At 43.9% G+C, this 27,673-nt stretch overlaps 1 long non-coding RNA gene across 1 annotated transcript in view; it reads right to left on the bottom strand.

Moving 5' to 3' along the window:
• Positions 1-13,728: 13,728 nt before the first annotated feature.
• Positions 13,729-27,673, bottom strand: part of LOC133257377 (uncharacterized) — a 31,656-nt gene continuing 17,711 nt past the window's right edge. The window contains exons 2-3 of the long non-coding RNA XR_009739523.1: positions 18,015-18,207; positions 13,729-14,071 (exon numbers count right to left, since the gene is read on the bottom strand). This is a non-coding gene — a long non-coding RNA (uncharacterized LOC133257377). The remainder of the gene's footprint in view (positions 14,072-18,014; positions 18,208-27,673) is intronic.

Below are 27,673 nucleotides of genomic sequence, written 5' to 3'. Positions count from 1 at the left end.
TCTTTTTTCATCAAGCGCTCTGTCTCAAATCTCCAGATCAAATTTCTTATCAACTGGGGCTATCTTACTTTGTTCCACTTGACATGATATGTTGGAGAAGGAGAGTTGGTGAAAGAACCCATAAGAAACTTTAATTCAGTGTTATCAGTTAATTCCGTGACTTTTTGCTTTTCAGGACCCTGGAGATTGGTTACTGCTTGTCACATGAAATGGATCCTTCTCAGTGCCAGGCAATGAACCAGGCATCAGAAGGCCCATCCATGGTATAATTCTCTCTCTGCCATAGAAATGGTGTGACCTTGAATAAATCGATTCCGATCTCTGAACTTCAGCATCCTTGGGAAATAACTAGGAATAAAAGCACCTAAACTGCCTATCCCATCAACTTGTTGGAAAATCCCATAGGAAAGGGCTTCAAGAACTGCAAGATCCAAAAATTCCGTATCATCCTACCATCTGGTAAGAGCATCAGACTACAAACAGATGAACAAATGTACAAATAATTTCAGATAAAGATAAAATGCTATGAAAACAAAATAGAAGAAAAGATTCAAGAAAGAAGGTGGGGAGGGTGATTTGAGATCAGATGGCTAAAGGGAGCTCTCTGTAAGGAATGGATATTTAATCAGAGATTTGAAAAAGGGGAAGCAGAAAGTTATGCAGAGAAGACAAGAGCATTTGAAGCAGGGATAAAAACTTGAAGACAGGAAGGCACTCATTGAGCTCTAGTAACTACAAGAAACCAGTGTGTGTAGGGAGGAGTTACACACAGTGGGTGTGGCAGAGGAGAGATTAAAGATAGAGGTGCAGCCTTTGTAAACCAATCTCTCTGCAGCCTCAATGTTAAAAGCATGGGTTCTGCAAACCCACACATCTGGGTGTACCTCCTGGGTCTGACTCACCATTGTGATGGAGGTCCTTAACCTCTCTGCCACAGTTTTCTTTGTATGAGGTGCTTAGTTGTTCAGTCATGTCCAACTCTTTGACCCCATGGACTGCAGCCCATCAAGGTCCTCCGTCTATGGGTTTCCCCAGGCAAAAATACTGAAGTGGGTAGCCATTCCCTTCTCCAGAGGATTTTCCCAACCCAAGGATCGAACCCAGGTGACCTGCATGGCAGGCAGATTCTTTACCGTCTTAGCCACCAGGGAAGCCCTTCTTTGTATATAAAAGAGAGATTATAATAGCAGCTCCTTTATAAAATGGTGTGAGAATCAAGCGGTCTGATGCTTAACACCATGTTTAGTACAGGTGAGCTCTTAGGAAGTTTCAGCTGTTACTTTCCAGTCCACTCCATCAATGGAATATCCATGGCCCTTACAGAAAAAAATCATGCAATTCAGGGTTCAAAGATACTGGATAAAAATTTTGTGTTAAGACAAAGAGTAAATGTCTCAAGGACAGAGAGCCTGTCTGCTTCAGCTCCTCAGCCCCTGACACAAAGCTGCATGCAGTAGGTACTCAATAAGATACCTACCCTGAGTAAATATTTGTGAAAGGTAATTCCTGCCAGTAGTAGCAAGCCAGCCATGAAATACAGGCAGCAAATCATGCTCCTCTGTGCCCGATTCTGTACAAAATTCACAACAGGCACAACTTGTTTTTAAACTCAAGTTATGTGGACTATTGTTAGATCATTCTAACATATTTGGAGGCATGCTCACCTTAAGTAATGGGCTGTCTCAGGTGTGAGTCCCTGGCTCGGCCATACTAGCTGATTCCTATCAACAATTAGGAAAAGAGGCATTTGTCTGATTACTCGGCCAATTTCTGAACAAATGGCTCCTTAGCCAACCATTGCGAATATGTCCCACCACCACCAGCATTTCCAGGTTCAGATTTCTCATTCTGATCATGCTAGGAATGTAATCAAGTCCCTCTGTGGAGATAAGTTAATTATCTCCGCAGGCTGTGAACAAACACACGGGTTTGGTTTCTGACCATGTTGCCTAATGAGAGGGCACCCCCACAGGAGCTGGAGGGCTTGTCGGCCACCACCCCAGGGCCCTTGATGGCATCTGGGAGTCCTGGTTTAAAATGATCTGGCCTTTGTCCCCCGGCTCCCCCATCACACATGCTTCTAGCAATATAGCACTGAACACAGAAATGGGCTCTCTCCAGTCTCCTCCGGCCAGCCTGGCCGTGCCCTGATGGATAAGGGCTGGGCTCCCAGAGCTCCCCAGCACCTCCTGCAGCCCAGCACACCCCCCAGCTCAGGTTGTCCCCCTGGAAAGCTGATCCGGCTTTGCTGAGCCTCCTGAGATAGATAAGGGAGTAAATCAGCTTTTCTGTCCTCCATCACTGGGCTGCCAGGGACAGCAGGACCCAAAGACTCAAACATAAATCACCTGCCTATCTCCATGTTTTAAACTTCAGCTTTAATCCAGCTCAGAGTGGGATTAGCTGCCTCAGAGACTGCTAATTGCCAGATGGCCGCTGATAGCCGACCAGGGAAACGTGTGTGTCAGAGCCTGCCATGAAGCCCTAGGAAGTCAGAACTGGAAGGGATCTTAGGGAGGCCGGCCAACCCTTCACTTCTTCACCATTGCGATGGGGACACAGGCAAAGTGGTTCGCTCCTGGATGCACAGTGAGTTAACAGTACGTATGGGGACCTTTCTCTGGGTTCTGTCTGAATTAAAGGGAGAAAGAGAGACAGGCACTGAGAGACAGCAGTGCATCACTAGCTGATTATGTCCTGCTGCTCCTAAGCAGGGGCGGAAGCAAGAGGAAGGAAAAATCATGTTACTGAATACCTCTCGTATTCCAGTTGTGATGTCAGCTGTCTTCATGTCTAACACCTGGGTTCTAATCCCTGGTCTGTCACTGACCCTACGCGGGATCTTGGGTAAATCACTCTCCCTCTGGGGGAGTATTAGTACCTCAAGTGCAGGCTGAGAAGGGTAGAGAGGATCATCTTTAAGACAGTGGTTCCCTTTCTTTAATGTCCCCTGGGGGACTTGTTAAAACACAGGTTGCTGGGCGCCACCCTCAGTTTCTGATTCATGGCACTTGAGAACATGCGTGTCAAATGAGCCCCCCAGTGGTGCTGATGCTGCTCGTCTGCGGACCACACCTGAAAGGGCATTGCTCTAAGATGCAGCCGCCAACTCTCCAGTTAAACAGCAGGCATGAGTTCATGAAAAAGAAATGCCACGCATACACACGCACACATACACACACACACTCTCTCTCTCAGCACAAAGAGTAAAAATGAAGGACCCCCAAACTAGTAAACCAATCTCAATGGATCCAAGCCTATAATTTTTCTTAAACTCTTGAAAACAACTCAAACATTAACATGTAGTGAGCCAAATCTGAACTCGAGTTTATGTCCTGTGGCTCAAGTCCTTTCTCTGGAGAAAAATAAAGTGCTGCCTTACCCCCCAAGAAGCCTTCAAGACTGAATGAGAGGAGTTCATTAACACAGTCACACTCGGATGGAGGCCAGGATGGCATCCCTGGGAAGCATCTGAATGTCTTTAGTATCTGGTACATCCACACATTTGCTGGGTCCTCTACAAGGACTGCAACCAGCAGGGTTACCACTGGGATGGAGACAATGTAGGATGTTGGCTATCACTTCTGTGTCCACAGCCCTGAAATCCCTACCCAGAGCGCTACCAACCTCCCATCTGCAGATTGTTTCTGGGAAATTTCTCAAACATGTATCAACCCTATGAAAGGTGGGAAAGACACCTGGATGCTCCCAGGAAAATGTTTTGACAGTTGACAAACTACACTCATAGGCCAAATATCTAAGCCCAAAGCTATGCTGGAAGGGTATTATGGTTTGTATAGAACGACGACAAGAATGGGCAGGAAGGAAACCCAGAGCAAGAGAGCCAGAGAACTTCCATGGGGCTCTGCCTCTCAGAAAAGATGTCTGATGTAGCTACAATCCAGGAAAGCCATCCAATACTGGTATCATTTTTGACCTCCGGTCCTATAGGCAGGTCCATTATCATTGCAGACAGAGTAAGTGGAGCGGTCAAGGATGGGTGATGAGATGAAAGAAGAAATCTTTCCCAAGTTCCCAGTGAGCACCCAACAGGCCTAACCGTGGGCTGAAGCCAGGTCTCTCACCCAGAATATCATCTAATGTTTTCTCCCCAGCCCTTTCCTTCCTGCCTTTCAACTGGAGGCACTAAAAGCATTTACGCTAAAAAGCAATTCTATATAATGAGTTACTTTTACAAATGTGGTCACAAAACAGAATGCAAATGTCATAGTTAATCCTTCCAGCAGAATATACATAATGTTAAAAAAATTCAATTTAACTATAAGAAATTCAGTCAAAAGTAACAGTTTATCAGCACAAGCCCAGAGTCGGGATGGAGGGCCAGGTGCAGGGGAAACCGAAGAGAGGAGGGTTGAGTTAAAAATAAGAATCTCTCTTCATCTTAGACAACAGAGAGACATTCATAGATATACCTGGCACTGATAATAAGTGACATATAAGCTATTTAATGTAACCACAAATAGAATGTAAAAGGCTTTATAACTCACAGAAACTGCCAAGAGGAAATCAGAAAATAAACCACATGGAAGAAGCAAGAAAATAGCAAAAAACAACAACAAAACACCACCACCCCTTCAAAAAGGAGGGGAAAAAAGAGAAAATAGAAAACAAGAGAGGAGAATTAAGACACACCATACTTTCCTAAGGGGTTCCCTGGTGGCTCAAACAGTAAAGAATCTGCCTGCAATGCGGGAGACCCAGGTTTGATCCTCGGGTTGGGAAGATCCCCTGGAGAAGGGAATGGCAACCCACTCCAGTAATCTTGCCAGGAGAATTCCACAGACAGAAGAGCCTGGTGGCCTACAGTCCAGGGGATCACAAAGAGTCAGGCACGACTGAGCCACTAACACACACAGGCTTTCCTAAAAGACAAACCAAACGGAAAACACCCTCTGCTTCTGATGACTGTGTGATGCATTGTGCTCGCTCCCTCTGGGCCCCAGGTTCCTTCATTTCTTCATCTCATCCTCTTCATCTCAGTGACTTCTTCTCTCCACTTCAGCTGCCACGGCCACTGTCACTCATTAGACCCTGTGATCCCTGCCGGCGCCCCACCTTCGGGAACAACCAAACCAATCACTGTGCTCACATCTCCTGACATTTCAGCTGCAAAAGTAGGGAGGACAGGCTCAAGAGGAGGCTTTGGCTTCTTTGGGCTTTTAATAGAAGCAAATGAGATTCTGTTCATTTTGTTTAAAAGAAAAGGCCATCTAGGTTGCTTGCATGTCCTGGCTATTATAAACAGTGCTGCGATGAACACTGGGGTACATGTGTCTCTTTCGATTCTGGTTTCCACGGTGTGTATGCCCAGCAGTGGGATTGCGGATTCATGTTGATGTATGGCAAAACCGATACAATATTGTAAAGTAATTAGCCTCCAATTAAAATTAATAAATTTGTATTATAAAAAAAAGAAAAGGCCAATGGAAAGAGTCACAAAGTAAGAGGATGAACGAATAGGAAAGAAAAGGGAAATCAATAGTGGCAAGTTTTGAGGAGGGCAGTTTTGAAGTTTTGAGGGAGAGACAGGATCAGGAAAGCATGGAGCCACTGGCCTCAGCTGCTTCCTCAACTACATACCAAAGGATGGAATGAGACTGAAGCAGCACCCAGAGAAAAACTCTGAGACTCAATTTGCTTGCTTCATAAAGAAATAAAATAGAGAAACTAAGCATCTACCTCAAGGTGTCAGAAAGAGAACATAATAGGAGGAAAGGTTATATAAGAATGTGATAAAGATAATATTACAAATTATGTTTTTGAGAAAGAATGTACAACAACAGGTAAATTATTCCAAGTACTGACTTAAAAGAAGCAGAAAAATATATAGTGGATACAATTAAGTGGAAAATGGTTAAGAATAAAAATGATGTAACCATAAATATGAAGTTTACTTTTTTAAGAGCTAAATGAGTACTATGTCAGCCCTGTTAGTATATTTGAAAATCACTAGGAGGAGAGTTTCTAGAAAATCTATAAATCACCAAAATTGATTCATTAAACAAACAGCCCAAGTAGTTCAATAATTATAGGCAAACCTTAAAGCGTTCAATAGATTATATATATATGTGTGTGTGTGTGTGTGTGTGTGTGTGTGTGTGAGAGAGAGAGAGAGAGAGAGATTATATGTATTTATGTGAAAGTCGCTCAGTTGTGTCTGACTCTTTGCAACTCCATGCACTATACAGTCCATAGAATTCTCCAGGCCAGAATACTGGAGTGGGGAGCCTTTCCTTTCTCCAGGGGATCTTCCCAAACCAGGGAGCAAACCAGGTCTCCCATATTTCAGGCAGCTTCTTTACCAGCTGTGTATATATTCACACACATACATACAAATATATAATGGCTTCTCAGGTGGCATGAGTGGTAAAGAACCCACCTGCCAATGCAGGAGACATAAGAGACATGGGTTCAACCCCTGGGTCAGGAAGGTCCCCTGGAGGAGGGTATGGCAACCCACTCCAGTATTCTTGCCTGGATAAGCTCATGGACAGAGGACCCTGGTGGGCTAAAGTCCATAGGGACATGATTGAAGCAACTTTGCACACATGCATATATGTTTATATATTTAAGCAAGCTGCATTTAGGTAAACTTTACTGTTCTCAGGGAAATGATACTATCCCAGTGGTACCCAGATCCACAATCCCTTATTTACAGCTCTAAAATTCCAAACATTCTGTAGTTTATTTCGTAAAACATCTGAAGACAAAACCTGACTGGAACTCAGTTAACGTTAAATTTGATCTGAATTCATATATTTATATATACATATATATACATGTATATAATAATCATTCCAATTACTGTTTTCATGTCATGGTATGAAGTAGTACACGTGCTTTATTATGCTCTGATATCCCAGATCCCACTGGGTGTGACATGCAATACATGGTATATGTCATTTATCACCTTTCTAAAAAGCCAAAGGTTCTGAATTCTGAAATATATCTGGTCCCAAGGGTTTCCAGCAGGCCTTGTGGGCCTGAACAAACTAGTACACAGCATATTAAAAAAGATGAAAGTTTCTCAACTATTTGAAGAAGTTTGTTAACACTGATCTAAACTTTGGCAAAGGAGAATTCACTCAAAAAGAAACTACAGTCTGATTTCATTTGACTATGGAAGCCAAAGGCTTTGATAAATGATATTTTTTATTTTTTCAACTTGGTGATTAAAAAAAAAAGTAGTCTTGTTATATACTGATGTGTCCCTCCAAATTCATATGTTGGAACCCTCAATACCTCAGAATTCGACTGTATTTGGACACAGGGTCTTTAAAGAGGTAATTAAGTTAAAGTAAGGTTACAAGTGTGGGCCCTGATCCAAGATGACCGATGTCCTGAAAAGTACTGGGCTGGCCAAAAAGTTTGTTTAGGATTTTCCCTCATGTCTTATGAAAATCCCAAATGAATTTCCTGGCCAACCCAGTATAAGACAAGAAGGTGTGAACACAGAGACACACGGAGTAAAGTCTGCATGAGGACACAGTGAGGAGGCAGCCAAGGAGAGAAACCAGCTCTGCCAACACCTGGGTCTGGGACTGCCAACCTACACAACTGTAAGATAAGTTTCTGCTGTTCAGTCTACCCAGTCTGTGGAATCTGTTCTGACAGCCCTAGCAAACTAACACAGTTATGTTTTAATAGTCAAGTTTGAATCATTACTGAGTATTCATCCCCTCATGATAAAAATATCTCTTTTTCTTTCTCTCTTGGCACTACGTTCATGAAAATTCCAAGAAGCTTAAGGATACTTACTCTGTGCAAAGAGTCCTGGTTACTAGTTTTACAGAAAAAGTGCTAGGAAATCTGACCAGTCCCCCAGAGGGCCAAGTGTACTGCTGTTATTCTCAGATCACACAGATACAGCATTCGGTGAAAGCATGTGACCCAGAAACAGAGGTTATCCTTGCCCAAGGGCCAGAGCTCATCAATGGTCCAGATACCAACTTGTTGGTCCAGGAGCACCAACTGGTCCAAGCTCCTGGGCCACTGTCACAAGATGGAAGTGCATGAGGCATGCACCACCCAGGCTAGTCCCTCAGGACTTCTCAGGATGCAGAGAAGGAAGGGAACACAGCTCTATCCCAGTATGATGCTTGCAGTTGCGGTTCCACATGATTCAACACTGAGCTCCCAAGGCTGCCATTTCTTTACCTGGTACATTTCTCCTGCACTCGCTACTTTCCCTAAGGACCTTGCACGGGGCCCAGGTGACTGAGTCGCAGAGCCTCCAGACTCAGCCGCACACCCTGCCTGGACATCCTGCCCCACACACTCAGCTTCCTGGCCCTCAGGAGAAAAAGCGGTCCTCTCACTCAGTCCAAGGCCTACCTGTGCCTGTCTACTATTATTAGTCATTCTATTTTTCAAGGGAAAGTCTGACTCTGTGAAATGCAAGATGACCTGATGAAGTGAAACCAAAGCAAACCAAATCCTGCCAAGCAAAAAGAAGTGTGTTCCATCATTAAGTAATGATTATTTCAGGAATGCAGAGATAGCTAAATATTAGGGGAAATTTTAAAACATCGTATCACTAAACCAAAGGAGAAAAGATAACATTGCTTCTTAAAAAATAAGTAGGTGACTTCAATAGCATTGTGAGAAATAGATTTAAGGGACTAGATCTGATAGATAGAGTGCCTGATGAACTATGGACTGAGGTTTGTGGCATTGTACAGGAGACAGGGATCAAGACCATCCCCATGGAAAAGAAATGCAAAAAACAAAATGGCTGTCTGGGGAGGCCTTACAAATAGCTGTGAAAAGAAGAGAAGCAAAAAGCAAAGAAGAAAAGGAAAGATATAAGCATCTGAATGCAGAGTTCCAAAGAATAGCAAGAAGAGATAAGAAAGCCTTCCTCAACAATCAATGCAAAGAAATAGAGGAAAACAACAGAATGGGAAAGACTAGAGATATCTTCAAGAAAATTAGAGATACCAAGGGAACATTTCATGCAAAAATGGGCTCCGTAAAGGACAGAAATGGTATGGACCTAACAGAAGCAGAAGATATTAAAAAGAGGTGGCAAGAATACACAGAAGAACTGTACAAAAAGATCTTCACAACCCAGATAATCATGAAGGTGTGATCACTGACCTAGAGCCAGATATCCTGGAATGTGAAGTCAAGTGGGCCTTAGAAAGCATCACTATGAACAAAGCTAGTGGAGGTGATAGAATTCCAGTTGAGTTATTTCAAATCCTGAAAGATGATGCTGTGAAAGTGCTGCACTCAATATGCCAGCAAATTTGGAAAACTCAGCAGTGGCCACAGGACTGGAAAAGGTCAGTTTTCATTCCAATCCCAAAGAAAGGCAATGCCAAAGAATGCTCAAGCTACCTCACAATTGCACTCATCTCACACGCTAGTAAAGTAATGCTCAAAATTCTCCAAGCCAGGCTTCAGCAATACGTGAACCGTGAACTTCCAGATGTTCAAGCTGGTTTTAGAAAAAGCAGAGGAACCAGAGACCAAATTGCCAATATCCGCTGGATCATGGAAAAAGCAAGAGAGTTCCAGAAAAACATCTATTTCTGCTTTATTGACTATGTCAAAGCCTTTGTCTGTGTGGATCACAATCAACTGTGGATAATTCTGAAAGAGATGAGAATGACCTGCCTCTTGAGAAATTTGTATGTAGGTCAGGAAGCAACAGTTAGAACTGGACATGGAACAACAGACTGGTTCCAAATAGGAAAAGGAGTACGTCAAGGCTGTATATTGTCACCCAGCTTATTTAACTTATATGCAGAGTACGTCATGAGAAACACCGGGCTGGGAGAAGCATAAGCTGGAATCAAGATTGCCAGGAGAAATATCAATAACCTCAGATATGCAGATGACACCACCCTTATGGCAGAAAGTGAAGAGGAACTCAAAAGCCTCTTGATGAAGGTGAAAGGGAACAGTGAAAAAGTTGGCTTAAAACTCAACATTCAGAAAACGAAGATCATGGTGTCTGGTCCCATCACTTCATGGCAAATAGATGGGGAAACAGTGGAAACAGTGTCAGACTTTATTTTTTGGGGCTCCAAAATCACTATAGATGGTGACTGCAGCCATGAAATTAAAAGACGCTTACTCCTTGGAAGGAAAGTTATGACCAACATAGATAGCATATTGAAAAGCAGAGACATTTGCCAAGAAAGGTCCGTCTAGTCAAGGCTATGGTTTTTCCAGTGGTCATGTATGGATGTGAGAGTTGGACTGTGAAGAAAGCTGAGCACCAAAGAATTGATGCTTTTGAACTGTGGTGTTGGAGAAGACTCTTGAGAGTCCCTTGGACTGCAAGGAGATCCACCAGTCCATTCTGAAGGAGATCAGCCCTGGGATTTCTTTGGAAGGAATGATGAAACTCCAGTACTTTGGCCACCTCATACGAAGAGTTGACTCATTGGAAAAGACTCTGATGCTGGGAGGGATTGGGGGCAGGAGGAGAAGAGGACGACAGAGGATGAGATGGCTGGATGCATCACTGACTCGATGGACGTGAATCTGAGTGAACTTTGGGAGTTGGTGATAGACAGGGAGGCCTGGCGTGCTGCAATTCATGGGGTCACAAAGAGTTGGACACGACTGAGCAACTGAACTGAACTGAATGTATATCACTAACCACCACAACAAAAATATTTCATAAGCTAGCAGTGGAAGATTGTTCTTGATGTGATAAAAAAGAAAAAACCATCCCAAGCCAAATGGCAATGTGTGGATGTGTGATGTCACTTCAGTCATGTCCAACTCTTTTCGACTGCATAGACTAGCCCACCAGGCTCCTCTGTCCATGGGATTTTCCTGGGAAGAATACTGGAGTTGCCATGCCCTCCTCCAGGGCACCTTCCTAATTCAGGGATCGAATTCACTTCCCCTGCGTCGCAGGCAGATTCTTTACCAGTGAGCCACCAGGGAACTGCAAGCCAAATGGCAATAATAGCTAGTTATAAGTAAATGATATTCCCATTCAACAGGAAATAATAAGACAAGGCTGCTTGCAACCGTGGTCACTGTTTATCATATTCTAGAAGTTCTAGACCTATCCAAAATGACAGCCATTAGCCACGTATGGTTACTGAGCACTTGAAATGGGGTTCATCTGAATTGAGGTGTTTTGTAACTATAAAATACATGCCAGAATTTGAACACTTAGTATTTTTTAAAGAGAGTAAAATATCTACTTTTTAATTTTTATATTTATTTAGGTTGAAATTTTATTCTGGGTCGAAGAAACTGACAAGAAATTAATCTCTAAAACATAGAAATAGCTCATGCTGTTTAAGAACAACAAAAAACCCTAAACAGCCCAATCAAAATGGGTGGAAGATCTAAGTAGACATTTCTCCAAAGAACATATACAGATGGTTAAAAAGTACATGAGGAGATGTTAAAATCACTAATTATTAGAGAAACGCAAATCAAAACTTCAATGAGGTGTCACTCCATACTGGTCAGAATGGCCATCATCAAAAATCTACAAACAATGAATGCTGGAGAGGGTGTGGAGAAAAGGGAACCCTCCTACACTGTTGGTGGAAATGTAAACTGGTACAGCCACTATGGAGAACTATATGGAGGTGCCTTAAAAAACTAAAAGTAGGACTACCATGTGATCCAGCAATCCCGATCCTGGGCATATATCCAGAAAAAAACATAATTTGAAAAGATACATGCACCCCAGTGTTCACTGAAGCACTATTTACAATACAATAGCCAGGACATGAAAGCAACCTAAATGACCATCAACAGAAGAATGGATAATTAGCCATTCTTGCACAATGGAATAATAGCCATAAAAAGAATGAAATAATACCATTTACAGCAACATGGACAGACCTAGATTGTCATACTGAGTGAAGTAAGCCAGAGAAAGACAAATATCATGTGATATCACTTATATATAGAATCTGAGAAAAAAGGGTACAAATGAACTTATCTAGTACAAAACAGAAACAGTTACAGATGTAGAAAATGAATTTATGATTATGAAGGGGTAAGGGGGGAGGGATAAATTGGGAGATTGGGATTGACATATATACACTAATATATATAAATAGATCACTAATAAGAACTTAATAAGCACAGGGATCTCTACTCAATAATCTGTAACAGTCTATGCTGGAAAAGAATCTAAAAAAAATGGATATACATGTAACAGATTCACTTTGCTGTACATCTGAAACTAATGCAACATTGTAAATCAACTATACCCCAAAAAAAATTTTTTTAGAAAATAAACAGTATATTATTGAAATAATTTTTCATGTTTCTGTTTAATTTCTTTTACCAAGTGTTATATTTCTATTGGGTAGTGCTCTTCTAGACAGTGTAATACGGTAAAAGAAAAGAAAAAGTCTTTAGTCACAAGAAATAAGAAGATGCAATTATTACTGTTTGAGGATTAGATGACTGTGTAGATGAGAAGTTATTAGACATTTTTAAAAATAATTATTTAGAAATTAATGACTACTTTCTATGCCAGCATCAGACAGAGAATAAAATGGGAAAATAAATCTCAAATGTCCGCAAAATATATAATATACTCAAGAATAAATTGCACATAAAATGTAAGACATTTTTATAAACAAATAGTTTAAAGTGGTTTTAGCTTCTCCTTTGACAACCATTTAGGGAAGAAGTAAAGACGTTCTCAGAGAACACTGGTCTGCACTGGTGCCCAGCTTGTCCCATAACTAAACAAGTTGCAGGACTCACCAGACTGCTAGTCTGCAGTGGCGGCTGAGGACCCAATATCCACATCCATCAAGTATGGTAGAGCTCACAGCATACAGGTTCAGCAATGACCTTGCTTCTGGCTCCATCTTAGGTTTCCTATCCTGATGTTTCTTTGCTTAATCATCCAAGCACTGAATTCAGTTTAGAAGTTCAGTCACTCAGTCGTGTCTGACTGCAGCACGCCAGGCCTCCCTGTCCATCACCAACTCCCAGAGTTCACTCAAACTCATCTCCATTGAGTCAGTGATACCATTCAACCATCTCATCCTCTGGCGTCCCCTTCTCCTCCTGCTTTCAATCTTTCCCAATATCAGGGTCTTTTCCAATGAGTCAGTTCTTCGCATCAGGTGGCCAAAGGATTGGAGTTTCAGCTTCAACATCAGTTCTTCCGATGAACACCCAGGACTGATCTCATTTAGGATGGACTGGTTGGATCTCCTTGCAGTCCAAGGGACTCTCAAGAGTCTTCTCCAACACCACAGTTCAAAAGCATCAATTCTTCAGCATTCAGCTTTCTTTATAGTCCAACTCTCATATCCATACATGACCAATGGAAAAACCATAGCCTTGATGAGATGGACCTTTGTTGGCAAAGTAATGTGTCTGCTTTTTAATATGCTGCCTAGGTTGACCATAACTTTCCCTCCAGGAAGTAAGCATCTTTCAATTCCATGGCTGCGGTCACCATCTGCAGTGATTTTGGAGCCCCCAAAAATGAAGTCTGACACTGTTTACACTGTTTCCCCATCTATTTGCCATGAAGTGATGGGACCAGACACCATGATCTTCGTTTTCTGAATGTTGAGTTTTAAGCCAACTTTTTCACTGTTCCCTTTCACCTTCATCAAGAGGCTTTTGAGTTCCTCTTCACTTTCTGCCATAAGGGTGGTGTCATCTGCATATCTGAGGTTATTGATATTTCTCCCGGCAATCTTGATTCCAGCTTGTGCTTCATCCAGCCCAGCATTTCTCCTGGTGTACTCTGCATATAAGTTAAATAAGCTGGGTGACAATATACAGCCTTGACGTACTGCTTTTCCTATTTGGAACCAGTCTGTTGTTCCACGTCCATTTCTAACTGTTGCTTCCTGACCTGCATACAGATTTCTCAAGAGGCAGGTCAGGTGGCATTATAAAACACAATATATGCATCAACTATAATTACACACTGACTTCATGATTTTTTTTTTCTTCTATTTCTTTACCTTTTTAATGTAGGGCTGGTTCTTCCCCTTCTCTCAGATGACATTTCTCAGTCATCTTGTATCACTCTTGCAGGGACATGCACAGCGTCTGTTTCTGCACCTCTGCCTTTTCGTATCTGAAAAGATATACCCTTTTCATTAGAAGCATTTGACAATGCAACTGGTAGGACTCTTCATCTTGACAAATATTGCTGAGACAGAGGGACATGTTAACCTATACTTGTCAAGGATGGTTGCATCGACACTGAGACTTTGTAAGGAAGTGAGAATGTTCCCTATCAAATAAACCTTTTGGTAACTTTGGATGTTAACTTTAGTGTCATTTAATATAGGAGGAAATTTATATACAGTTTCTCTGAATTCTTAATAGCTTATAGATTTAATAGACTGGGAAGGCAAGGAAGGGAATCACATATACCTGGCAGAGAATATAGGACTGTGTGGAGCAAACCTGAGAAAAAACCTGAGAGCCTCCAGGACTCAGTACCTTTTCAATTTGTCTGGTTTATTATCCTGGCCTGGAGCTTGGGACTTTTTGCCTTCCAGATGAAAGAATCATTTTGGCCCTGGAGATGGGACAATGCCTCCACCACCCACCCACACCCCTGGAAGCCCAAGGGACAATTTACAAAGGCCCAGAGATTACAGATCCTTGCAGTGTCTCTCCGCCCCAGACATAAAGTTGGAACTCTGATCTGAGGGCCATCCCAAGGGAACTTTTGGGAAGATGTGAGGATCTAAGGTGACGAGGGTGGTGTGCCTTTTCTTAAGGCAAAAAAGCAGTGGCGAAGTAGAAAATTATTTGGAGGATGAAGAGTTGAGTTTGGGACATTTTTATTTTGAAGGGTAACTACCAAGTAAAGATATATGAGCAGGCACTAGGGTCTGGAATTCCGGAAGGACATCAGCTAGAGACACAGATGTTACAAATACCAACCTAAGTCCAGGGGTATTTGTTGTTACTCTCCAGGAAATCACCTAGTTTCTCATTTTCAAGAGCATGCAGAGGTCATGTCTTAGATGACAGACAGGAGATTTCAGAGGAACAGCACTGAACTGCTCTCACAATGCATGTGGCCAGGAAATTCTGAGTGTGCGGTATCCATTTTTAACAACTGCATAACAGATTATCACAAACTTGGCAACTTTAAACAGTACACATTTATTATCTGACTGTTGCTGCAGGTCAAGAGTCTGGGTGTGGTCTAGTTGAGTCATCTGCTCAGGATCTCACAAGGCTGCATTTGTGGTTTTAACCAGGCAGTGTTCTCATCCAAAAGCTTGACTGGGGAAGAACCTGACTCCATGCTCACTCAGATTACTAGAATTTATTTCCTGGGGCTGTAGGACTGAGAGCCCCAATTTTTGATGGCTAATGGTTGGAGGCTGCCCTGAGCTCTTAGAAGTCACCCACCATACAGAGAAGCCCATGTGGACTTTCCCAACATGACCATTTACTCGATCAAAACAGTGAATGAATTCACTAGTAAGACGAAGTCTGGTATAATGCAATGTCATCATAGGAATGACATTCATCATTTTTGCCATATTCAATGGGTTAGAAGCTAGTCTGGTCCCCCCACACTCAGAGGGAAGGTTTTATACAGGACATGAATAGGAGACAGGGACCATGGAGAGTCATTTACCTCAGAATCTGTCTGCCACATGCTGTGTGCATGGGAGAAGCATGGACACAGAGTTGAAAAGCCATCTATCTCCAAGCAGTTAACATACAGCAGAGTGGGGCACATCCACCACATATTCTGCCATGGTAAGCCACAAAAAAAGGTGCAAAAGACCACAAACTTTGGCAGTACAGTGAGGAAAGTAAGTTTACCAGCTCACATATTAACCACTTATAAAACACATTCATCGGCATAATTCTGTTATGAGGGTCCCTATCCTGTATTTCAGAAGGGTTGAGAGTGAGAGAGGGAGAAGAAAAACAGTGAGGCTGACAATAACCCTCCAAATGCATTACCTGGGATATTCTTGGGACATCTAATCACCAAATGGGCATAGTGATTGGTCAGAGAATATTTTGGTTAATTTATTTCTCCACTTTCCCACCAGGAAGAATGGAGTTGATAAGACTCTACAAAGACGAAATATTTGAAAACTTCCTCAAGTCAGTAATAAAAACCCTTAAGAGGGAGGGGATACATATGTACTTATAACTGATTCACACTGTTGTACAGCAGAAACTAACACAACACTGCAAAACAATTATACTCTAATTTTTAAAAATTAAAAAAATGATCAAAACCCACATGAAATATCAGATATATGCTAGGTGCCAGAAATCGGATCACAGATAACCAATTTATCCACAACCTGCTGAACGCATGAAGCTCTGGCCTGGGTTGTTCCTCCTGTGCCCTGAGTGACCTCCCACCCCAGCACCTTCTCTGGAAGAGCTGGCAGAGACTTTCCAAAGCTGTCAACGTGAGGGGGTATGCGGTTTTATCTCCATCTTGTCTCCACCAGAAGCATGCCCGTGACACTGCCATCTGCTCAGCAATACGGCATCCCAGGCACCAGGGACCCTGGTTCGGGACATGAAACTGGGTACGGGGCCATTTCCTCTGAACACCTGAGAACGCATCTCCCTTCTGAAACAATATGGACAGACATGCCTGATTTATCAGGGATCCAGAGAGCGTGGCTGCAAATCTCTGTTCTCAGTAATTCTGAGACTTCAAGTGTATTTGGTAGCAACTGAACCTAGTCTGCCTGAGCAACTATTTCTGTGACACCAAACTCCATGGGGTAGTTAATGGCGAGAAGGGACTCTTGCTTCATTGTAAACGAGCATAGGACAGGCCAATTTCTGCTTGCCCCCTCCCAAAAAAAAAAAAACAACAAAAAATGTGGGAAATACAGCTCACCCAAAAGGGCATACAGGCATCTTCTCACCTGCCCTGCCGCCACCGTTACCCCACCACAGACAAAGAGGACAGAAGCTACAGGAGAAAACATTCAACCAGCCAGGGCAGGGGAGGCGATACATGGAGGCGAGATGGATGAAAATTTCATTTCTGACTTTGACGATGGACCCTTTGGGTGCTCCTTGTCCCTTGGTTTTGTTTGTTTGTGGGTTGGTTTCTGAATCCACAGGTGTTTGTGGAAGCATGATGCTATTTTTGCAAAAAAAGACAGTATGGGATTTCTGAAAAGACGGCCTAGGTCTAAATGCTAGCTTTTCCACTTACTCTCTGCCCACCTTTCAATAGAACAGTCTAATCCCCTTAAATCTGTTTCCTCATCTTCTTAGAAGGGAACATTTAAAAGGCACTTAATCTCCCTGAGTTATTGCCACGGGAGCGTGTTGGGATCTGGCATCACACAGAAGCATCCTACACTCTGGAAGTGCAGAACTGAAGCCAGCCCAGACCCATCACACCCATATTAAAACTCTACATGCCTGGAAACTAAAGCCCATGGTTCGAAAGGGACTTGACCAAGGTCTCTCTGCCAGAAACATGCCATATGGGGTACTGCCTCCTGCTCAGCCTGCCAGACAGGGGAGATGGAGCTGAAAACTCAACTTCTCTGCCTTCCCTTGGGCGGGCCTGAAGACGGTGGGGCTTAGAGCCAGCGCAGGACTGGCTGGGTGGTGAACCCCCCACCCCAGTCGATGAGAGCTCCAATCTGGCCTGCAGCCACCCTAGGTCTGTTTGTGACTTCAGCTATGCCCCTGCTGCTGGGCATCCATTGTCCGGGTGGTGCATCATCTCAGTCTCTGACTCTGTTCTGAAGGAGAGAGATGGCGACAGAGCCGGCTGAGCGGCAGTTTGAGCAGCTCGCACGCAGACCGACGGATCTGCATCTCTCTTCTGGGACAGGCCCATCTCTCCCAGCCCTGTCTCTCCATGCATCAGGAGGCTCCATGGACATATTTGTTTACTCCATTTGCCGATATGCAGTTTGCATAATATTGAATCTGGAAAGGACACTGCATCCACTGACAGGAGTTTTCCCAGCTGGAAAGAAAAAAAAGAAAGAAAGAAACCAGCTTTACATTTTTTACATTTTGGGGTAGAAATAAAGACACTATACCATGTGCCAGGCTTCCTGATGGTTGGTTCTCAGGGTGGGGAAGGCCACGTCTGTGGTCAGGCCATGCTCCCAGATCCAAACTATTGTTGGATGGTTTTCTCGTAAACACTGTTGGCAGCTCCAGGGACGGCTCTTTTGGTAAAAAGGATGTGCTGGAACGAAACGTGGGCCTCCAGCCAAGACACATTTCTTCCTATAAAACAGAAAACATGCACGTGTCAGGATACAAGAAGCCAAGCCTCTTCAAGAGTGGAGGCCTCCTCCTCCTCTGCATCCCAGGAGGATGGGGAGGACCAGGCTGAGCTAGGCTTTGACCTGAGATGCCTGAGAGGGAGCAAAGGGCCGAGGATGTACTCCAGCCCCCTACCCCGCAGCTGGGCTTTCTGTCAGATGCCTTCTGCCAGTTTGCTTATATTCTCAGATTGGTAAATGCCTAGCTCAGATGTGAGGTATAATGAGGCCCATTCAGGGCTTCCCTGGTGGCTCAGAAGGTAAACAATCTGCCCGCAACACAGACCCAGTTTGATTCCCGGGTGGGGAAGATCCCCTCAAGAAGGGAATGGCAACCCACTCCAGTATTCTTGCTGGGAGAATTACATGGACAGAGGAGCCTGGTGGATCACAGTCCAGGGTATCACAAAGAGCTGACTGAGCTACTAACACTTGCACTTTTTCCTAATTTGTAAAAGCAAAGATGGAAAGCACAAAGTCAAGGTAAATAGATGGAGGCCCAGGAGGGGTGTTCTTCGCAGGCCCCGGGCAACCATCCTCCCAGACATTTTCTTCTTTCTGAGACAACACTCAGACCCTTCTCATTACAGATTCTTCCAGCCTCCATGGCAGGCTCTAGGGAGCTGCCCAGAAGCACTGCTTGTCCAAATATCACTCCACACATGGCATGACCCATGGGACCCTCCTACTCAGGTGGGGTCCTCCGGGCAGCATCAACCTCACCAGGAGGTTAGTTAGAAATGCAGGATCTTGGGGCTTCCCTAGTGGTCAGTGGCAAAGAATCTGCCTGCCAGTGCAGGAGACGTGGGTTCAATCCTTGATCCAGGAGGATCCCATAGCCATGGAACAACTAAACCCATGCGCCACAACTACCGAGCCTGTGCTCCAGAGCCTGGGAGCCACAACTACTGAGCCCACGTGCTGCAACTACTGAAGCCCAAGTACCTAGAGCCCGTGCTCTGCAACAAGAGAAGCCACTGTGATGAGAAGGCCACGCACTGCAAGAGCCCTTGCTTGCCACAGCTAGAGAAAAGCCCACCAACAGCGACGATCCAGCATAGCCAATAAGGAAATAAATAGGTTTTTTTTTTTTTTTTAAAGAAAGAAAGGGAGAATCTTGATGCCCAGGTGTTTCATAGGCACATGAAAAGTTTTACAGGGACTGCCTGACAACTTCCTAGAGCATCCTCATAATTGGACACGTGTGTCTTCACGGTCCTGCCAGTGGAGAAGGATAGATGGACAGTGAATTACAAAGTGACAAAGGCCCTCTGTCTCATAGCAGTCCCCAGTCACAGCCCAGGTTTGAGTATAAGGCACTTGGACTACAGATCCCACAGCCCCCAGGACTCAAGTTTTGCAGCCACCCAACCTCTATAGTGAGGGAGCATCTTCTCATATTCTTCCTTCACCTTTTTGGAAGAGCAAAATGGTAGAGCTCGATTCCAGGATGATTTAAGACATCGAAGTGAAGTGAAACTCACTCAGTCATATCTGACTCTGCAACCCCACGGATTGTAGACAGGTCAGGCTCCTCTATCCAAGGAATTCTCCAGGCCAGAATACTGGAGTGGGTAGCAGTTCCCTTCTTCAGGGGGTCTTCCCAACGTAGGAATTGAACCCTAGTCTCCTGCATTGCAGGCAGATTCTTTACCATCTGAATCACCAAGGAAGCCCAAGACATCAACTGAGAGTAAATAAATAAATCAGATCTGGGTTTTTCATTTTGATTTTTTCACCCTTTAGCCAGAGTTTGGCTTTACCTGCTATAGGCACAAAGGAGCCAGGTCCCATGCAGCCTGGGTGAAGTTGGAAATCCAGGGTATCTGTGTCCCTTGGGTGGACATCGGCTACACAGGCCACACAGTGGGAGCAAGTGAGGACATTGGCTACACAGGCCACACTGTGGCCCAAGCGAGGAGCCCAGACCCGTCTCAGCACTTGGCTCTTTCAATGCTGTTTGTCTGGTCACTAATCTGGAGCCCTTATGAGCTCATTCCTGGACAAATCACAAAGCTCTGCAGATGACTCGTCACTAAAGACCCATCAGGAAGAAAGTTGCCATGCACACCAGCCAGGCTCACAAACCTGGATCCTTCCGCAACATCTAATGTGATGGTGGCATAACCACCCAGCCTCCACGATCTCTGAATGTAACTGCAGACCTGCAGTTCTTCTCAGGGAGAATCAGGGACTACCCTTTCCTCCTGGCTTTGTCCCCCAGGACCTGGTCCATAAATATTACAACTGTCTCACCTTATGTGATGGACTTCCCAGGTAAAGAATCTGCCTGCAATGCAGGAATCATGGTTGGGAAGCCCCTGGGTTGGGAAGATCCTGTAGAGAAGGAAATGGCAACCCACTCCAGAATTCTTACCTGGAAAATCCCATGGACAAAAGAACTGTGTGGGCTACAGTCCGTGGGGTAGCAAAAGCCGGACACAAATTAGCAACTAAACCACCAACCACCTTGTGTAATGTGTGTGGCACCTGGAAATGTTTGTTCTGCCACCATAGCTGGTGCTTAGTGCTTACACCATGTAAGAATGATGGGGACAGAATTAGAGTTCCTATCGACGTGCTACAGATGTGTGCTGCAGAGAGTTTTTGTTTGGCATTGTACACATACATTATCAATTGTAGTTCTGGCCCACCACATACAGTTGTCATTGGTCATGCCTGCAAACTAAAGCCCAGAGTGAGAAGGAGACTTGGCCAAGTTGACTGTCCAAGTTCTGTTTTGTTTACAAGGGCTGCAGCAGTCAAAGGGTTATATAGCCGTTTAAATTTTTTTTCAGGTTAAAATACTACAGCAGATTATACTGTATGAAATCGTGTGGCCTTGGTTACCATTTTCACTGTGTGCTAAGGCGGATCCAAAGTGACTTTCTGAGGAGAATCTTGGTCTTACACACAGGTACAAGCTTTCTATTCAGGCAGGAGTTCTTGTAAGGTGACATGATTTTGACAAGAGTGTGTTCATCTTACTCCCACCTTGGGTGACTATTAAAACATAAGGTTTTACACCTACCCACTTCCCTGCAACAGAGAATATTTGCACTCTTAGTAGTTGTCAGGGAACGTAACCTTGAACTTGGTGTCACTCAAACATTTCAACTCCTCTTGGTAGAGAGGAATTGTGTTTAGAGAGCATTTCCCAAGGAGAACTGTATTAGTTCAAATAATGCTAGCTACTCTAACAGACAAATCCAGACATCCTAGTGCCTTGACACAAGAGGAGTTGGTCCTTGTGCAGATCACAGTCCAGGGAAGGTGTTCTGGTTGGGTGTCTTCCACCAGACCCTCAGTAGCCTGGGCTTCTTCCTTCCTGGGGCTCCATCTTCCTCTGGGCCCTTGTAGCCTTCATTTTTCAGCCAGCAGATGAGGAGTATGGAAAGAATGCATTTACTTCCCAACTATTTCAGCTCAGAAGTGATGAATATCACTTCTGCTCAAGCTCAGGGTCAAGACCACGCCTGGCTGCAAAGAAGTCTGGGAAAAGTATTCATGCACCCAGCAGGGAAGGAAACAGTCACTGGTGATCTTTCCCTGCTGTGGAAATGTGTGGCTCTGTCTAATCTCTTAAATGGATCCAGACTAAGCAGTCCATCTGAGAGCCCAGTGTCAGGAGAGCATAAGGTGGGCTCTGCAGAATGGCTTCTCTAGAAAAGCAAGGAGGTGCACCCTTAGTCTAAACAGACAGAAGAGCAACACTCAGATTCAATACCCATGAGTATAAGATGCTACTACTGAGGTTGGAAGCTTGGGCCTGATGAAGCTTGTTTTCAAGAACTCAGGAGGAACATCGCTCTGAGGATGTGATAGGATTTTGGTGTCACAGGTATGGTTTCCACTGTGCTCTGTCCTATGTCCTCACTTCCTTGCCCTACAGTGTGGCTTTGTGCCAACTCAGCTCCTGTTTGTTTTCATTTCCTGTGCTGTGATTCATGTCACTTATTGTGCCTCCCTTTGCCTTGGCTGTTGAACAGCTGAGACTCAGATCAATATAGCCCATCTCTAGCAAATAGGTGGGCCATTCAGAGATGTATATTTTGAACCAACCTCACACCTAGTTCCATTCATCTTTCCTATTCTTCCATCTATTATGCTTCGTTTTTTGTCATTTTTATGTCATCACGCCATAATCCAACTATCTTTGTGAACTGTGTCTAGTCCACTTAAGGAACACAATGGAATACAAGCAAATAGGTAAACAACAGGATTATCAACCCAATACCAGAGGAGCAATGACCCAGAAGCTATTAGAGAAAGTTGGAGAAACTGGCTTTTCCCTTCTCTTCCTGCCAAGGTCTTGGCATTACAGGTGTGGCTGCTTCACCCACAGCATCTACGAACGAGCAGATCTCCCACCTCTGCTCCGTGCAGCTCTGTGTGTGTCAGCCTCCAGGAAGACACCTTTCCAGGTCTCAGAGCATCTGAGCATCCCCAGGAGGAGCACCTTCCAATTTCTCAAGGGGATGGTAATCTCAAGTCACTCTCTTTTGTGAAAAAGGATTCATGCCATGGATGCCTCTGCCTTCCACTGAGCTTCTTCCCGGGTCCTTGCATCACATTGCACCTCTGTCTGGAGCCACTGTTCTAACAGGATGGATAACATCGCCGATTCAATGGACTCAAACTTGGGCAAACTCCGGGAGATAGTGAGAGACAGGGAGGCCTGGTGAGCTGCAGTCCATGGGGTCGTGAAGAGTTGGACACAACTTAGCGACCAAACAACAACAACAACATTGCTCTAACAGATCAACCTCTGAGACCCATGGACAGATTAGCCAGGGAGCGGCACACACAGCTCATGGTGAAAAGCTAGTCCCAGGGAAGAGCTCCCCACAGAACAGACAAACAGATTCATAGCTACAGAGGACACGCTGGTGGATGCCAGAATGGAGGTGGGTGATAGGAGAAAATAGGCAAGGGGAATTTAGAGGCACAAACCTCCAGTTATATAAAAAGTAAGTCATGCTCAGTTGCTCGGTGATGTCCGACTCTTTGCGACCCCACAGACTGTGGCCTGCTAGGCTCCTCTGTCCATGGGATTTTCCCAGCAAGAACACTGGAGTTGGTTGCCATTTCCTCCTGCAGGGGATCTTCCCCACCCAGGGATCAAATCCACATCTCCTGCATTGGCAGGTGGATTCTTTACCACTGAGCCACCTGGGAATCCCGTAAGTCACAGGGATGTAATATACATAAGGAATGTGGCCAATGGACTTCCCTGGTGGCTGAGATGGTAAAGAATCTGCCTGCAATGCAGGAGACCTGGGTTCAATCCCTAGGTCGGGAACATCCCCTGAAGAAGGGAATGGCTACCCACTCCAGTATTCTTGCCTGGAGAAATCCATGGACAGAGGAGCCTGGCAGGATACAGTCCATAGGGTCACAAAGAGTCAGACATGACTGAGCAACTAACATTTTTCCTTTTCACTATGTGGTCACTAAAATTGTAATAACTTTGTACAGGGACAGTAGGATTACTAGACTTACTGTGATGGTCATTATGTAATGTATGTAGACATCAAATCATTATGCGGCACACCTGAAACTAACATAATATTGAGTGTCAACTACATTTTATTACAGAGGGAGAAAGAGAGAGAGAGAGAAGCACTATCCAGTGTGGCAGACACTCACTACATGTGACCACAAAACACTTGAAATGAGGCAAATCTCAACTGGGATGTGCTGTCAGTATAAAATGCATACCAAATTTTGAAGACTTTGTACAAAAAAAAAATACAATATAACTAACATTCATTGTAAGCGGGTTTTTCTAGTTACAGCGAGCGGGTGCTACCCTCTAGTTGCGGTGCACGGGTTTCTCATTGCAGTGGTCTCTCTTGTGGAGCACAGGCCAAGTAGTTGTAGCACACCGGTTGCTCTGCGGCGTGTACCTTCCCAGGTCAGGGATCGAACCCCTGTCCCCTGCACTGGCAGTCGATTCTTAACCACTGGACTACTAGGGAAGTCACAATAGTTTTTAATATGCAACAGGGATTCTCATCTATTCTCATCTCTCACCATGAGGTCTCCAGAGGGGCACGTGGTTGGCCTGGTATCTAGAAGAGCCCGGATTCATGTTAAAAGGTAGAGATTGGGATTCTATACCTCTGCCTGCAAGTTTTAGCGCCCTGTCTGATGCATTCAGCTCTGAGACTCAGCCCAGAGAACAAAGACTTCAAGGTATTATTCACCTGTATTGTGTCGGCTTTGTTTTCAAGGACAAAAACTATTAACTTAAGGGGAAAAGTCATTTTGGGATTTTTTTCTTTAGTAAAATTAAACATTACCTGGAGCAACTTATCTTTCTCAAGTACAGAAGTTCAGTAGCCCACCCCAGGTCCTCTGAATAGCAACTAAGACAGATAAAAATATTTTCCTGTTCAGAGATGATTTCAGTTATCATAGCACTGAATAGATGGCAAATGAGAACCAACTTACAAATGTCTGTTCATGAAGCCTGAATCTGGAAGGAGCTGTGGAGGAAGTGAATGACCTGTAGGTGAAAATGATTTAAGTACAGTGATAATGCTGAAACCTGGCTCGTGGAGACCTGATAGACCAGCAGGGCTTCAAACCATGTGATTCGGTGCATCTAAGAGTCCATATGCCTGCAACACAAGTCTAGCGTCCTTTATCCTGATGAGCTTCAGAGAGCCCCTAGTTGCCCACAGCCCAAAGAGGTAGACTGCCTTGAAGAGCCAAGATGCCCCAGCACCCACTCCCTGTACCCTGTCTAGCCTCACGCTACTTCCCTTTCACCAGTTTACCCCTTAGGCATCCAGGCTTCCCCCCTGGGAAGCACGTGGCCCTACATCCTTCCTTGGCCATGCACACGTCCACTCTCACCCCTCTGCTCACAGCACAGGCCACCAACCCAGCGATTCTTAACATGCACAAGTCATAGTGATGTTTCCCTTATCATCTCTGTCTTTTTGCTTCTCCAAGTCCTTAGCAACAACCCTCAGTGACACCTGACTCCAAGAAATCGGTCCTTCAGTTCCCCTTCAGAGAGGGACAAAGAACCCCCACAAGCAGAGGAATTTACAGAAGGACTCAGTAGATGTCACCAATGTTTCCATCATTTTCCTAAGAAACCCATTTATTCATCAGCAGAAACTCATCCAGAGGCCCATGGACAGAAGTCAGAAGGTCAATGAACTCAGGTGGGGAAAATGTCTGTCTGCTTTTTCACTAGTCTCTAGTTGAACTATAGCATTTCCTTCAGTGACAAAAGTGGGCAATAAACCACAGTTATTTTAGCAATGCTATGATTTGTGAACAGGCTTCCCAGGTGGTGCTAGTGGTAAAAACTCCACCTGCCAATCCAGGAGATGCAAGTGACTCAGGTTTGGTCCCTGGGTCAGGAAGATCCCCTGGGGAAGGAAATGGCACCCCACTCCAGTACTCTTGCCTGGAAAATCCCATGGACAGAGGAGCCTGGCAGACTGTAATCCATGGGGTCACAAAGAGTCAGACTGAGGACACAAACACATACACATGATTTGTCAATGGTAGAAATCAGTTATTTTAGTATGATTGTTGCAGATTTCTCAAAATATTATTTATTTATGACATGTCAGTTATTCAACCCATAAGTAGATCCTGCTTTTTAATGAGTTAATAACAAAGAAGCACATATATGACTATACCACATATCTGTTTTATTTGTATTTTGATAACTGTATGTCAATATTATTAGTTTCCTTTGTAATCCTATATATTTTATTTTGTGCATTTAAAAGCACTCTGAGGATGAGTCCTGTCTTAGTCTGGGTTGTTATAACAAAATACCACAGACTGAATGGCTTAAACAACAGACACAGATTTCTCACAGTTCTGCAGCCTGGAAGCTCAAGATCAAGGTCAGTGTCTAGTGAAGAAATGCTTGCAGAGAGCTAACTTCCTGTTTTACACTCACATGGCAGAAAGAGATCGCCTCTCTCATATCTCTTCTTTTTAAGGCACTAATTCCATTCGTGAGGGCTCCACCCTTATGACCTAATTACCTCTCAAAGGCCTGTCTGCAAATGCCATTACACTGAGAATTAGGGTTAATGAATTTGGGAGACAAAAACATTAAATTTATAGCAAGTCCATTGGCCTTACTAGATGCTGAAAGAGTGTACAGAAAAAAGGGAAAAGGTGGTTAGCCAACCCCTGCAATGACCCCCATGAAGCATGCCCCCACCATAAAGGTTCCTGTGACAGTATCAGTCACAGAGTCTTCAAATACAGCCCTGCAAGTACTTTACATAGTTCCTCAAGAGATGATAAATATCCACATTCATGTCAAAATTGGGAAATTGATTTTTTGAATTCTATTCCCATATAGGCCACTACAGAGTATTGAGTAGAGTCCCCTGTGCTATACAGTAAATCCTAATTAGTTATCTAATTATATACAATAATATGTATACATCAATCCCAATCTCCGAATTTATCCCTCCCTCATTCCTTATACCCTGGTAACTGTTAAGTTTGTTTTCTACATTTTAACTCTATTTCTATTTTGTAGATAAGTTCATAAGTAGCCTTTTCAAAATGTTTAAAATTTTTTAATTGTGATAGAAGTCAATCATATTTGTACAGTTCAGTGGAACTAAGTACATTCAATTATTCTGCAACTCTCACCATCGTCCATCGCCTGAATTTTTCACCTTCCTAAACTGAAACTCTGTCCCCATTAGACACTAACTCTCCATTCCCCCTCTTTTTTAGATTCAACATGTAAATGATATTGTATGATTATTTGTCTTTCTCTGTCTGACTTACTTCACTCAGTTATTGTTTAGTCGCTAAATTATGTCCGACTCTTTGTAACCCCATGGACTACAGCAGGCCAGGCTTCCCTGTCCTTCACTATCTCCCAGAGTTTGTTCAAACTCAAGTCCATTGAGTCAGTGATGCCATCTCATACTCTGTTATTCCCCTCTCCTCCTGCCTTCAGTCTTTACCAGCATCAACTTTACTCAGGATGAGAATCTAAAAAAGAGTGGATATACATATATGTATGGGCTTCCCTGGTAGCTCAGCTGGTAAAGAATCCACCTGCAATGCAGGAAACCTGGGTTTGACTCCTGGGTTGGAAAGATCCACTGGAGGAGGGCATGGCAGCCCACTCCAATATCCTTGCCTGGAGAATCCCCATGGACAGAGGAGCCTGCACTCCATGGGGTTGCAAAGATTTGGGCATGACTGATCGACTAAGCACAGCATACAAACATATATGTATAAGTGATTAACTTTGCTGCACACTTGAAACTAATACAACATTGTAAATCAACCCCAAAAAACATTAAAAAAAGAAAAAAGAAAAAAAAGCAAGAACTCAGAGTTTAGATGTAGCACATGGGCAGAAGGGTCTCCTCAGGGTCCATTTCTCCAGGAGAAGAACTGACTGGCTGCCTCCT

The sequence above is a fragment of the Bos javanicus genome, chromosome 11 (assembly GCF_032452875.1).
Source record: "Bos javanicus breed banteng chromosome 11, ARS-OSU_banteng_1.0, whole genome shotgun sequence".
In the NCBI taxonomy this organism is placed as follows: Eukaryota; Metazoa; Chordata; class Mammalia; order Artiodactyla; family Bovidae; genus Bos; species Bos javanicus.
This window is presented reverse-complemented; position numbering and strand designations above follow the sequence as displayed.